The 14,439-nt window shown below is 37.7% G+C and overlaps 1 protein-coding gene across 4 annotated transcripts in view; it reads right to left on the bottom strand.

The window, feature by feature from the left end:
- LOC142335937 (uncharacterized) overlaps window positions 1-4,445 on the bottom strand; it is a 30,841-nt gene extending 26,396 nt beyond the window's left edge. Inside the window, exon 1 of one of the 4 annotated variants that reach the window (XM_075384342.1) lies at window positions 4,371-4,445. The gene's annotated coding sequence lies outside the window, so the exon portion shown is untranslated. Of the gene's footprint in view, window positions 1-3,705; window positions 3,989-4,186; window positions 4,206-4,370 lie in introns of those variants that run through there. The other 3 variants (XM_075384343.1, XM_075384344.1, XM_075384341.1) reach the window with 3 other exon arrangements.
- Window positions 4,446-14,439: the final 9,994 nt, after the last annotated feature.

The following is a 14,439-nucleotide window of genomic DNA, read 5'->3' on the forward strand; positions in this document are numbered from 1 at the left end:
CTTTATCCCCCAGTTCAGTTGTTTATTTAGATTAACTCGAAGTAACTTTTTAAGACCTGAGAACAAAACAATTGGGTAATGCAGATGACTTAAAACAAGAGCGTTCAGTAAAGCAGATCTAATTTTTGCTGGAAATATATTTTTGATGAATTAAATGACCTTTATGCCAACAGCCATTTTTCTTTGTACATTTTTCGTTTCTTCATCGAACGAAAGATTACAGTCAATATGAACTCCCAAGTATTTCACAATTTTTTTCTCGAGAACTGTACATCTGATAACAACTATTTCTTCGATTTTGTTCATTTTAGGGGCTCCAAAAAATAATGAATTCGGTTTTGCTTTCATTTACATCAAACACATTTTTCTTGAAAAAGAGATTGAGTTTAGCAATACTTTTTCCAAGATGTAATTTTGATTCAGAAATTGCTTTTCCACTGCAAAAGATAAAAATATCATCAGCGTACTGGATTATATTAGCATTCACATCAGTATCATCTTTCATATCATTTACATATATGTTGAAAAGCAGTGGGCCTAGCACAGTACCTTAAGTTACTCTACGGTTAAGTGCTATCCAATTTGATTCATACTTCGAAAATTTGACTTTTCGAACAGAGTTTTCTAAATAAGATTTTAGAATTTTATTTGCATGATCAACAAAAACTAAAAACTCAGTTTTGTGCAGAAGAATAGGATGTGATATCGAATCAATAGTTTTTGATAGTTCTAAAAAACCCTGTAACGATGTTTTTTATATTGAGATAATATATGATTTTTTCAATGCAATATAAAAGAGCATCTGTAGTTGACAATTTTTTTCTAAATCCAAACTGTACTGTTGCGAGCAGTTTATTCTTCTCTAAATAAGCTAATATTTGATCTCGAAGAAGGGTTTCGAAAATTGGCTAGAGCTCCAGCAAGCAAAATTGGTGGATAATTTATCGGACATTCAGGATCACTTTTTTGGAAAAGAGGCAACACGTGGGCGCGCTTAAGGTCGTCAGGAAAGAATTGTTCAGTTCAGAAATAGTTAAACAAAAAACCGAGAGGTTCAGCTATGTGTTCTCTTGCATCTTTTAAGGCCAAAGCTGAAATGAGTGATGGACGCAACGGTTTTTTAACATTTAAATTGTTGAGTATATCAAATATCTCATTGGTTGACTTGTACCTGAATATAAATTTGTTACAGTGGCGTGCCACATTATTACAGAATTGATACTATTCTTTTTTACCAAAATATTCACCTAATGCAGAAAATTTATACGATTGGCAAAACCATTTCCATTTGTCAAAACCGTTCCAAAACTGGTTTTGAGTCTCGGTATTTCTGTCCATGTTTTTTAAATGTTTTTGATTTCGTTGATAAACTTCCAACTTTTCCTTGCACTTTTTAAGTTTTGAAACACATCTAGCAGATGTTTTCCATTTTCCTTCTTCAAAACATTCTTGTTGTTAATATTTGATGTCATTGCAAAATTTTGTTGTATTTTTTGATATCCATTGTTGATGTAGCGTTAGTTTGGGCTTGTCATGGCGTATGAAGACGGTCATCTGTGGAGCATGCTTTTTAATTAATGTTTCCAATGACGAACAAAGTTTTATACATGATTTAAGGGTTTTCTGATAAAAAATGATTTCCAATTTATCTTTCCATTATCTAGGGAAAAAGCATATTTAGAATACTTTGTTTTATCGAACACATTTTTTATTGCTTTTTATTTTTAACGGATTAACCAATTAAAGTAAATGTGGCTAAGTGATCACTTCTGAGAATTGAGTCTAATGTCTGGGAACTTAAAAAATTTTTGCATATAACATAGTTTATTAGCGACTTCGTCCTTGACGTTTCTCTTGTTGCTAAAGTTGTAATTGAATTCAGTAAACCGTACGGCAAGATCAGAGTTTCCAGAAGATTTCATTTATTGCAATTAAAATAATTAAGGTTGTAGTCACCTAGTAGAAAAAATTTTTTTTAGTCGCTGCTTTGTCTAAACCCAGGGCTAGTTCTCCTAAAAACAAATCTTTAGTTGTTTTTTGGACAGTTAGCCAAATTTATCAACGCGGGCTTTTTGTGTAATTTACACTCTACCCAAACACTTTCAAAATGGTCTTTTGACATTGTCTCTAGATCATTTCGTGCTTTTGGATGAAATTTTTTCGGAACGAACAAAAGAATACCAACGCCTTTATTTTTCTCTTGAAGATCAGTACGTCTGTCGCGTCTGAAGGACCTTAAATATTCTGAGTGTATCGACCGAAACGGAATATCGTTAACTGATTTCAACCACGTTTCTGAGATACCTCAAATACAATTGTCACCTAGGTGAGATAGAAAATTCTTACGAAGAAACACTTTTCCGAGCACGCTTTGACATTTTTGTAGAAACTTTACTTGATCGTTGTACTTTTTCAATAAAGTGGTAAACTGCGTGTAATTGAGAGGTGGCCCTGGGTTTAATTCTACGTCACCTGACAAGAACAAAATAAATCTAATGACAGCCAAGGCGTAATTAAAATTCCTTGTCAGGCAGGTAAAATTGATCTTCTTTTTTCAATACGCATTATCAGAAATGCACGATGACATCCTCTCAGGATTTATTGGTGTAGTAGTGAAGACCCAGTTCTTTTTTGATGAGATTACACACAAAAAAGTAGCAAAATAATGTGGAACTGAAGCTCCATTTTGAAACAATAAAAAAAGAAGACAAAGGTAACCAAGAAAATTTAGCAAAACAATTATCTCGACAAGTATTGACCTCTCATATAATTGTAATCCTGTCTCCAATGATTGCGGTGTTTTTGGTATTGATTTGGATTACGTTGGTTGTGATTCAGAGCTTTTAAAATAATGGATGTCGGAAACAACTGAGAAAGCACACAATTGTTAGAAAAAGGGACACCTTGTTTGCAATGGAAATGCAAATCGTCATAAAACAAACTATCATAGCTTGCCATGGCTTTCATGAGGTCGTACACGTTTGCAACTTTGTAATTTTCATCACCTGCTAATGCATTTATTTTATCGTTAAAATTTTAAATGCGCTATTAATATGTTCGTTTTTTGGCAGATTACGAATTGGAGGCGCTTGCATTAGTACAATATTCTCAGGAGATAGCGTGTTTCTTGTTATATCAACCAAGTTTATAAATTTTTTAACCAACTTGACAATGTTTTTATGTTTTTCTTTCAGAGTTGAATTCGTCCCGTCCTGAATGAGATCTGTTTTGATCATTGTTTTGTGCAATTGTTTTATAACTTCAATTTTTTCACAGGTTGTTGAACCTCGATAATCATGTACGCAGATACCTTCTGGTATCAGACTATCCCCCACCAAGTTTTTCACCAGACTGCTTCCAATAACAAGATTTTGACAAGGTCAACTGTTCAAAACGAGAGATTGCGCTTTTGTCTAGCGAGAGATTTCACATTTTACCCAAAAAAAGTTTTAAAACCCACTCACTCCCCATCCCTCAAAATCATCAAGCCCCACACTCGCGACCCTTTTAAAACTTTTATAGTGCCTGCTTACATCAAACTGTTCACATTAGCCGAACGCCAAATTAAATAATTATTTTAAGTAAGATGAAAACAAAAATAAACCTTAAATTATGTAAGATCTACTAAAAAAATGCTAAGTTATGGGATGTATTTTTCTGTTTAGGCCCCCATCTTAGTAGGCATAAAAATCTTACGCCACCCACGTGCTATTGGATGCATAGTAAGGTGTAAAATAGCAACAAATAATTTGTAATTTGGGGCATAAAAACACAAAGGGGTTGAAACAGATAGATTTAAATTATGTAAGATGAACGGCAAAACAAACACGAATACTTGTAAGATTAGCGCTTAAATTAGAAAAATGCGTATGATCAACGGTAAGAAACGCTAAATTATGTAAGTAAAATCGACGCAAAAATTTAAGCGGTAAAGTTACGTAAAATAAACTAAAAAATTAACGCTCAATTACATAAATCAACGCATTCAACACATATCTTTTCTTTATTCGTACATATTTTGGTGATTATTAGCGCACACGCCTCGGCCCGGGGTAGTTTCTGTTGCATATTTGCTACCAAATGTCTACTGAAAAAAAAACGTTAAACACGTCATTGCATCTTACTTATTCAGATTGCTTATATTTTGCTGACATTTAATAAAAGGTTTTTTTTTGTTTTTACTGACGTTGCAATAATGGCGTCCCTATTGACGACTCCACTAGATTTGATCAACCAGTTATCAAGAATCAGAGATAATAGAATAAGATATTTGTCTGTTTTTCAATAATCGCACCTCAAATAACAGAAATGTTTACAATAAAAACCTAGTTGGCGGCCCCTGGGAGGTATAAACATGAATAAAAACTTACACGTAGCTACAGTATTAAACAGTGCTAGACACTATGCTGATAAAAAGTGCCCACTGTATTGTGCGTGAACGAGAGAAATGGTATTGCTCAATTTGTTTCCCAGCAATGCATGAATAGCATATATTTTTCTATACCTTTAAATCCATATATTTCTTTTCGCCCTGGTTTAATTAGCTTCCCTATTTTTAGCATCATATCTTTTCAGCCTTATATCGTATCGCCCTACCACTTTTCCACCCCAAAATCTTTTCCAGGGGCCTTACATATATTTACATATGTCCATATATCTAAATTTGAGCATGAAGACATGAAAGCTTTGTTCGAATACTAAATGTTACTTTTTTGAATATTATTTCTGCCAATCATGTAAGGAGCTAAACTAGGCGTGAATGATAGAGAGATGAATTAATCGAGTTTAAATTATGGTTGACGCACTCAATAAACTATTTGGGGGTGGAAAAGTGGTGACACCTTTTTGAGCACCAATTCAAAACAACTCAAGGTTAAGATTCTTTAAAATCTCTCTTTCAGGCTTTCCGAGGCGATCAATGAAAACGCACAAGGTTGCATCAAGCTGCATTTCTAGAGACATGATTGGATTAAACCGATCTCAGAACGCGATATTTGAAAACTGACAAAAGTTACGGAATTTCTGAACTTGAACAATAACATTTTTTTATTTCATGCGGCGGCTCAGTTTCATAACACAAAACGACTCCTGGCTATACTCTAAGCTAAGTTTCTCGGCATTTTTTTTTGTTCAAACTTAACTGTAACGTGCTATAGTTTTTTTTGTTTATAGTTGCAGTTTTTTTAAGAATTGGTGTATATGGTCCATAAGTTTTTCACGTTTTGGAATTTTCGGTTTTGCACTGCAGTTATCTAATATAATCATTATTCACAGGTAAAGTAGTAACGCTTTCGAAATAGAAATTAACAAGGAGGCTCGGTAATGTGCGCTCACACATAAAGCTCCGACCCCGCTCATCCAAATGTTTGGCATAAATGCCTACCAAATGAACACCCGATAGTATTTCAGTTGTTTTTTCAAGTAATTTTCAAAAACAATGAATGAACAAAAAGATCACCTCCAAAGCAAATGACTCAGTAGAGTAAAAAAAGTTGCATTAGAAAGGCCAGTCAAGACGAAGAACAAAATCAAACAGAAAACATCAAACTTTAATTACATCCAAAATTTATATCCTCTTCTTTTTTTAAAAAAAAATTATTAAAAGGGCAAAATAACTTCAGTTTAATGAAAACCATTAGATAACAATTGAAAACATCCAAAATGTTTATGATTACATGCGCTATGGTAGGAGGGTATTAAGACTTGTATTAATTCAATTTTTTATTAGGTTACAAAAAGAACAACGAATCGAGATAATAAACAAAAATTCAATTAAAACTTGCGAGAAAACGCTTCCAAAGATGTAAAGCCAAATTTTGCCCCTCAAAATATGTTCAAATATGCCTCCGGACGCCAAAAATGTGGATGTGGTATGTGACTTCTCGTTATTGAGAATGGGTAACAAGTAGACAAAAAAAAGAAAAAAAGAAGCAAAATTCAATAATACTTTTTTTGTACTATTCGATAACAATTAGTCTCAAAGACGTGAAAGCCATTAGATCGCAACTGAAAACGTCCAACATGTCCATGATTAGATACAATTCTATAAGAAGGCATTTAGAATGTCATTATTTTTTTATGGGGTTAGAACAACAAATATAGACAACAAAAAGAACAACAAATATGGACAACAAAAATTCAATTAAAAATTTCGAGAAAACGCATCGAAAGCTGTAAACCCTAATTTTGCCCCTCAATATATGTTCAATTTGGTTTTTTGCAAACCCCAGTAATGCAGTAAGCAACCTCTCATTATTAATAATATGTAACCAGTAGACAAAAACAGAGAATAAACAGGCAGAAATAAGTATAATTTTGTACTTTTCGAAAAGAATTGTTTTCAAAAACATGAAAGCCAATAGCTAAAAAATGAATTGATTAAATATGTTTATTTACTTGTAAAAAAGAAGAGTTTGAGATCTGTAATTAATACGAATATGTCTTACGTCTACAAAAAGAAAAACAATTATACACAAAATCAAAAATCACTTTACTCTTTGTTGCGAAAAACCCGTGTTGTAGCCAATAAATTCATTACACATTTTTTAAAACATTAAATTTTGTACACTTGCACTTTATCCTGAAAAAACTAATGTCATATGGGATCTGTAGTTAACAAGACTAGGTGACATATACAAAAAAATTTTAAAATGCGATGTTAAAAATAATTTCTTTTTAATTTTGAAAACAAATGTTTTCAAAATCATGAAGCCATAAGCTAGCTACTCAAATTAGAGTATTGGCTCATGTTTTCCTCCATAAAAAACCATTGAAACTTTTAATTATTTGGGAAAAATCATACAACTAAAATGACAAATTAAAAACGACAAAAAGACATTTGTAAAAAATTCAAATAAATTCTTCGAGAAAAGGGTGTCGAAGCCGTTCAAGTCATACTCTATGACTTTAAAGACATTTTTATGATCAATTGTGCTTTTATTGAACGCCAATACGGTAATATGTCAATTGTCAGCAATGTGATAATGTGACAAAACGAGAAAAAAGAAACGTGAAAAATGGGTCAATGCCTAAAATCAAAAAAAAAATTGTGAAAACTAGTTGCATCAAAGACAGACAACCGTAACTTAACGCATAAAACCGCAAAAAAGTTTTTATTTAGTTTCAGTGGAAAAAGGATGAAAAAAAAACATTTTGTCTTTGCTTACAATCAGCAACAATTTCACCAAATTAAAAAGAAGTATTGTGCCAAATTTCAATAAGCCATTTTTTGTTCAGAAAACAAGCATTTTTAAAAGTCAAAACAACCATAACTTTTCCAGTAAAGAAACAAATTACATTAGTTTGGAACTGCTTATAAAGCACATTGAACCTATCAACAGTGAGCTTTGCTTTGAATTGTTATGTTCTTTAATTAACATAAAAAAAATAATTTTTTAAAAAAGACCTAGTGATTACAATCCAAATGGTTTTTCGACTGTAACAGTCCAAGATTTGACCAAAACCAGACATGTTAATGCTGTTTGTCCATTGGGAACACTCAATTGTTGCAAGTGACTTAGATCATGATAATTTATTAATTAAAATATCATAAATTGTTGCTGTGTTTTTGATAATCATAGCGTAAAGTTAGCAAAAAAAGGCAAAATTTAAATTCCAGACTTTTCTCAATGGAAGTGGAAGCAAAACTGCCTCTTGATCGAACTAACAAGGATTGTGTTAGACAATTTTTGGTGTTCACTTTCAGCAAATTTAATCAAAGTGGACTAAAGTCGCTTATTTGGCCAATTTTTTTTGAAAAATGCTGAATTTTGAAAATTTTGGCCAAAATTTAAAACGAAAAAAAATTAAATCAAAGCATTCAACAAAATTTTTTGGACTCTCAAAAAACATTTACAGTATTATTGTTAATAATTTCTACATATTTTGCCGAAATTGACGAAAATTTAGGCAAAATTTCCGGAAAAGTTGAACAAAAATCATTCTAATATTCACAAATCGGTCTAATATTCGCAAAAATTTAAACGACGATAACTCGCGTTAGAAAAGGAAATTCAAAAAAAATTAATTCCATCTTCTAAGCTGGACGGGCTTTTTAATACATCGATCGGTCAAAATTGTCTGAACAAAAAAACCCATTTGAGTATATAGTTCCTCCCCCAAGAGGGGTCGGTCGGTCAAAATTAATATTCGATCGGTCAAAATTAATATATATCGATCACAAAAAACCCAAGAGGGGTCGAAACAATTAGTAATTTTTGAAAAACTAGTTCCTTTGTTCCCCGAACAAAAATTATTTTCAGATAACAGAAAACGGTTTGTCAGGATTTGTTTGAGGTATTAATGACTTAGAACATCAAGGCGGCCATACATATTTTTTGCGAGAAAAAACATGATATCAAAATTTTCCTAATTCACTTGAATTTTTTTGAGGAAGTACACTCCAACATAATATATTTGTTGGGCAGCAAACTCGCATATGAACAACATGTTGTTAGAAACGGTCTGAGTTGTTCTTGTGCAAAACTTAATTTCGTAAATCAAATTTTTGCTATTACCTTACTATCAGAATCAAAAATTGGATGCAGATAAGAGACATTTTTTTATTTTGTATAAAACTGTTCACACCTGCTCTTTTTCTATGCAAATTTTTCACTAATTATGACGCTAAAACACAGTTTCTTATTTGAAAAATTTCGCTTTAATCTACTTGACAGTTAAGGCAATTTTACACTCGGTTATATGTAAAGATCAGAGACTATCTTTATACCTTTGTTCTTAATTAGCGTTGTGAAATACTCTTGCCGTCTTACTTTGAACGAATCAGCAATTTTAATAGCTATAAAACGTCATTGCATTTCGCATGAGTTAAAAATGTGAAAGCTTCTTGCTCATATTTGCATTAATAACTAGAGCAAAAAACTCTTGAAAGAAACACTTAAGACTAAATGCGACCGTAGTTGACAAATTTGCAAGTGCTGTTCACTGCAATGTCTTGGAGCACTTATTGAATCGAGGACACCCATGCTGTCATGCGGTCAACAATTTAAACTGCACATTCCAGAAAAAATATTTAATTATTCTTATTTTGACATTTGGCACAGATAATCAAATATCACGCCGTCCCAAACTGCCTTCGAACATCGATGAGGAACAACTCGGTTTTGATTACAATTAGTTATAGAAATTTGTACTTAGTTTTCCAGAGAACGAACATCACAAATCACCTGATAGGGCCAAAACTTTTTTAAAATTCTACTGATTTCGCTAATGCACGCCGAGAGTCAAACAAGTTGGGTCTTAAAAATTAAGTTGAAACTTTTTGATGATCTCATTAAATATTGACCCAGGCGGACCAAGGGCTCTATCCGGACTGCAGCCAGTGATTAATTGATATATAAACAGAGCCCCCGCTGCCAATGGTAGTTATGAGATAAATCAAAAAAGTTTCGTCGAATAGGGTTTCTTTAAAAAATACTGTTACCAACTTTGGCTCGACAAGAATGTTAATGCCTCACATTAACTTCGATGATTTTACTGCAATTGTAAGATTGATTTTTATGACTTTATAACCCAAGATTGTAAGAGAATGAGAAGTCGACTGTAACCGTAAAATGAAAAATGATGTTATTGATGTATAAAGGAACCAAACAAGAGAAACTATGGGAATTGAAACCTTGAAGATAACCTATATCACTGCAGTATCAAGCGTCATCATTTTGGCGCTTTTGGAAATAATTACCACTAACACGACATATTGAACGGAAACATGCTCTACCATCCGAAGTGTTTGGCCCTCAATGGTTGACAGTGGTTTAATGTGATTGGGATGTGGTGAGATAGTCTCTATGAAATGGAGAAGCAGCGGCAGCAAAAACAACAGGAGATGAGGAGTCAAGTCTGTCGAGCAAAGGGAAGCGTCGCACCGATAAGAAATGCATAAAATTTGTGAAACGATAAAGAGTCCGCATTAACATTTTCGTGACTAACTTCAGGTAAAACCCATCCCTTAGAAAACCACTTTTTCCTACTTGGGGTTTCATTTTCGGGAATTGTACTGTAATAATTGTACTGCTCATTAAAGTAATCAGCAACTAGCATATATCGAACATCAAAGCAATTATTATAGTCGTGTGCGTTTATTTTGAATTGTTACATTAACGAATTCGGGTCCAGCGAAAAATTTTGCAAAAATTTTATTCACAAGCATGATGAAGAGGATCCAGCCAGCCCCCACAGGCCAACCTGAGCCATCAGCAGCTGCACCCAACAGCCTCCAGTGTTCTGCCAGCAGAACCAGCTTGCAGTAGACCCCAACTACTGCCCTCCAACAGCCAGCCAGTACACTCAGGCCAACCAGAGTCATCATCAGCTGCACCCAACAGCTTCCAGTGTTTTGCCAGCAGAACCAGCTTGCAGTAGACCCTCACTACTGCCCTCCAATCGCCAGCCAGCCCACTCAGGCCAACCTGAGCCATCAGCAGCTGCACCCAACAGCCTCCAGTGTTCTTCCAGCAGAACCAGCTTGCGGTAGGCCCTCAATACTGCCCTACAACAGCCAGCCAGTCCATTCACGCCAACCTGAGTCATCATCAGCTGCACCCAACAGCCTCCAGTGTTCTGCCAGCAGAACCAGTTTTCAGTAGACCCCCACTACAACCCTCCAACAGCCAGCCATTCCACTCAGGCCAACCTGAGTCATCATCAGCTGCACCCAACAGCCTCCAGAGTTCTGCCAGCGGAACCAGCTTGCAGTAGACCCCCACTACTGCCCTCCAACAGCCAGCCAGTCCACTCAGGCCAAACTGAGTCATCACCAGCAGCACCCAACAGCCTCCAGTGTTCTGCCAGCAGAACCAGCTTGCAGTGGACCCCCACTACTGCCCTCCAATCGCCAGCCAGCCCACTCAGGCCAACCTGAGCCATCAGCAGCTGCACCCAACAGCCTCCAGTGTTCTGCCAGCGGAACCAGCTTGCAGTAGACCCTCACTACTGCCCTACAACAGCCAGCCAGTCCACTCAGGCCAAACTGAGTCATCACCAGCAGCACCCAACAGCCTCCAGTGTTCTGCCAGCAGAACCAGCTTGCAGTAGACCCTCACTACTGCCCTCCAATCGCCAGCCAGCCCACTCAGGCCAACCTGAGCCATCAACAGCTGCACCCAACAGCCTCCAGTGTTCTGCCAGCGGAACCAGCTTGCAGTAGACCCTCACTACTGCCCTAAAACAGCCAGCCAGTCCATTCACGCCAACCTGAGTCATCATCAGCTGCACCCAACAGCCTCCAGAGTTCTGCCAGCGGAACCAGCTTGCAGTAGACCCCCACTACTGCCCTCCAACAGCCAGCCAGTCCACTCAGGCCAAACTGAGTCATCACCAGCAGCACCCAACAGCCTCCAGTGTTCTGCCAGCAGAACCAGCTTGCAGTGGACCCCCACTACTGCCCTCCAATCGCCAGCCATTCCACTCAGGCCAACCTGAGTCATCATCAGCTGCACCCAACAGCCTCCAGTGTTCTGCCAGCAGAACCAGCTTTCAGTGGACCCTCACTACTGCCCTCCAACAGCCAGCCAGTCCACTCAGGCCAACCTGAGTCATCATCAGCTGCACCCAACAGCCTGCAGTGTTCTGCCAGCGGAACCAGCTTGCAGTAGACCCCCACTCTTCCCCCCCCAAGAGCCCACTATTGTGCTCCAGCCAACTGGACACCAATTAAGCCCTACATAATCACAATTTGCTTCCCCCCAACGCTGCGAACTTCCAGTACGTCAATAGTATTGACCTTCAACAGTCTTCAATTGTGCTCCAGCCAACCGGACACCACTTTAGCTTTACATAGTTGCCTCAGGCGTGCCCCAGGGCAATCACCCTTCAGTAGGTCAAAAGTACTGACCTTCAACAGTCTTCAATTGTGATCCAGCCAACTGGACACCACTTTAGCCTCTTATAGTTGCCTCATGCGTTCCCCCAGCGCAATCAACCTCCAGTTGGTCAATAGTACTGTCCTTCAACAGTCTTCAATTGTGCTCCAGCCAACAGGACACCAATTTAGCCTTACATAGTTGCCTCATGCGTTCCACCAGCGCAAACAACCTCCAGTAGGTCAATAGCACTGACCTTCAAAAGTCCTCAATTGTGCTCCAGCCCACTGGACACCACTTTAGACCTACATAGTTGCCTCATGCGTTCCCCCAACGCAATTAACCTCCAGTAGGTCAATAGTGCTGACCTTCAAGAGTCCTCAATTCTGCTCCTGCCAACTGAACACCACATTAGACTTCCTTAGTCACATCCTGTGTTCCCCCATCGCATGCAACCTCCGGTACGTCAATAGTACTGACCTTCAACACTCTTCAATTTTGCTCGAGCCAACTGGACACCAGATTAGCTCTACCTAGCGGCCTCTTGCGTTCCCCCAACGCAATCAGCTTCTAATACGTCAATAGTACTGACCTTCTTCAGTCCCCAATTATGCTCCAGAGTACTTTACCTTCAGGACAACATTGTCAACGCTAATTGGTTAAACAATTTGACCTCTAATAGGTCAAATTACTTGACCTCTAATCGATCAAACCACTTGACCTCTAATAGGTCAAACCAGTTAACCTCTAAAAGGTCAAATCACTTGACCTGTAATAGGTCAAACCACTTGACCTCTAATAGGTCAATTCAGTTGACCTCTAAAAGGTGAAACCACTTGACCTCTAATAGGTCAAACCAGTTAACCTCTAAAAGGTCAAATCAATTGACCTCTATTAGAGCAAACCACTTGACCTCTAATAGGTCAATTCAGTTGACCTCTAAAAAGAGAAACCACTTGACCTCTAATAGGTCAAACCGCTTGACTTCTAATCTATCAAACCACTTGACCTCTAAAAGGTCAAACCAGTTGACCTCTAAAAGGTCAAACGAGTTCACCTCTAAAAGGTCAAACCACTTGACTCTTTATAGATCAAACAACTCGACCTCTAATAGGTCAAACCAGTTGACCTCTAATAGGTCAAATCTGTTGACCTCTAATAGGTCAAATCTGTTGACCTCTAATTGGTCAAACCACTTGACATATAATAGGCCAAACCTCTTGGCCTCTAATAGGTCGATTTACTTGACTGCTAATAAGTCAAACGAGAGCCATCAATAGTTGGAACAGTTAGATTGTTTCACCGAAAACTAAACATTGTCAAAGAGCTCAAACAGGAGCTAGAATATCAAATACACTCAGGTCTTGGAACCCGAAGTTGTGTCAGTAACACACGATGAACTCAAGAAAACAATGTCACAGCCAGAAGAGCTTGTTGACCAGCTTACACAATCGGAAAATGTGGACGCTGAAGACTCTCTCAACGATGCATCATGCTTGACAAAGCTAAAAGTAGAAGTCACACAAACTGTATATAAGCATGAACTTTCCTTCAGAAATACTGCAACGCGTCCAAGCTTCATCACGCAGTAATCGAATACCGGTTCCCTCTGCACCTGAGTCTCCGGGAGTTGTCCAAAGTATGCAAGATACCCGACGGCAACAAGTCAATAATTTGGCAGACCAGCAATCAACATCCAACCCGATTACTATCCATAGAAAAGTGCAGTCCGCCAAGGGAGTGTTGCAAGAAAACTCTAATGGAGCCATCAGTTCTTGTGTACAGAATAGTCTCCAGCCATCAGCCTTGGAACAAACAGATTCTGACAACGTAGCAAGCAATCAACATCAGCCCCTTCAACCAATAGAACCAATTGTCAATCCAACAATTGTTACGCAGACCTCTATTGGGGCAACGTGTGTGTTCCCAAAAATGTCTACAGCTTCAAATACTCAACTGCCAGTTTTTAGTGGGACATTTCCTCTGGCTGAAAATGCTTTCGCCCCTCCCAGGCCCATTAATAACACCGGCTACTTTGAAAATGTACCTGATCATAGGACACCTGTTCCAATCTCTTTCGGCAATCGTTTCCCAACGCCAAGCCATTCCGGCCCATTTCAGGCATATTGCCCAAACAGTTGGTCAAACTTAGCAAACGGTAGTTTCGAGCCCTCAAATGTAACCCCTCGTGGAACTGTTTACCCAAGCAGCCAAAGCTTTGGTAATCAGTAATCAAAACTCCAACTCATATCGTCAACGGAACATTCACCGCTCAGTAAAGCTACCGGACATCCGAATTCATAAGTTCGATGGAGACCCGCTCAAGTGGAACGAATGGAGCAGCATGTTTTCTTCGACCATCCACAACAACGAAGACATCACTGACACTGAAAGAATGAGCTAATTGCAAAATTTAGTCATTGGACCGGCAAAGGATTGCATCTCTCCGGCTTTCTTTGCAACCCAAACTTTTACTCTTCCGCCCTTCAAGAGCTCAACAGACGCTTTGGAAACCCACAAAACGTTGTCGGTGCCTTAACAAAAGAACTAGAAGCTTTCCAAAGACCGGCTATGAATGACCACGCAGCTTTGATAGCTTTCGCTTCGCTGTTAAGAAAGG

Source organism: Convolutriloba macropyga, chromosome 3, assembly GCF_964194025.1.
Source record: "Convolutriloba macropyga chromosome 3, txConMacr16.3, whole genome shotgun sequence".
Taxonomy (NCBI): domain Eukaryota; kingdom Metazoa; phylum Xenacoelomorpha; order Acoela; family Convolutidae; genus Convolutriloba; species Convolutriloba macropyga.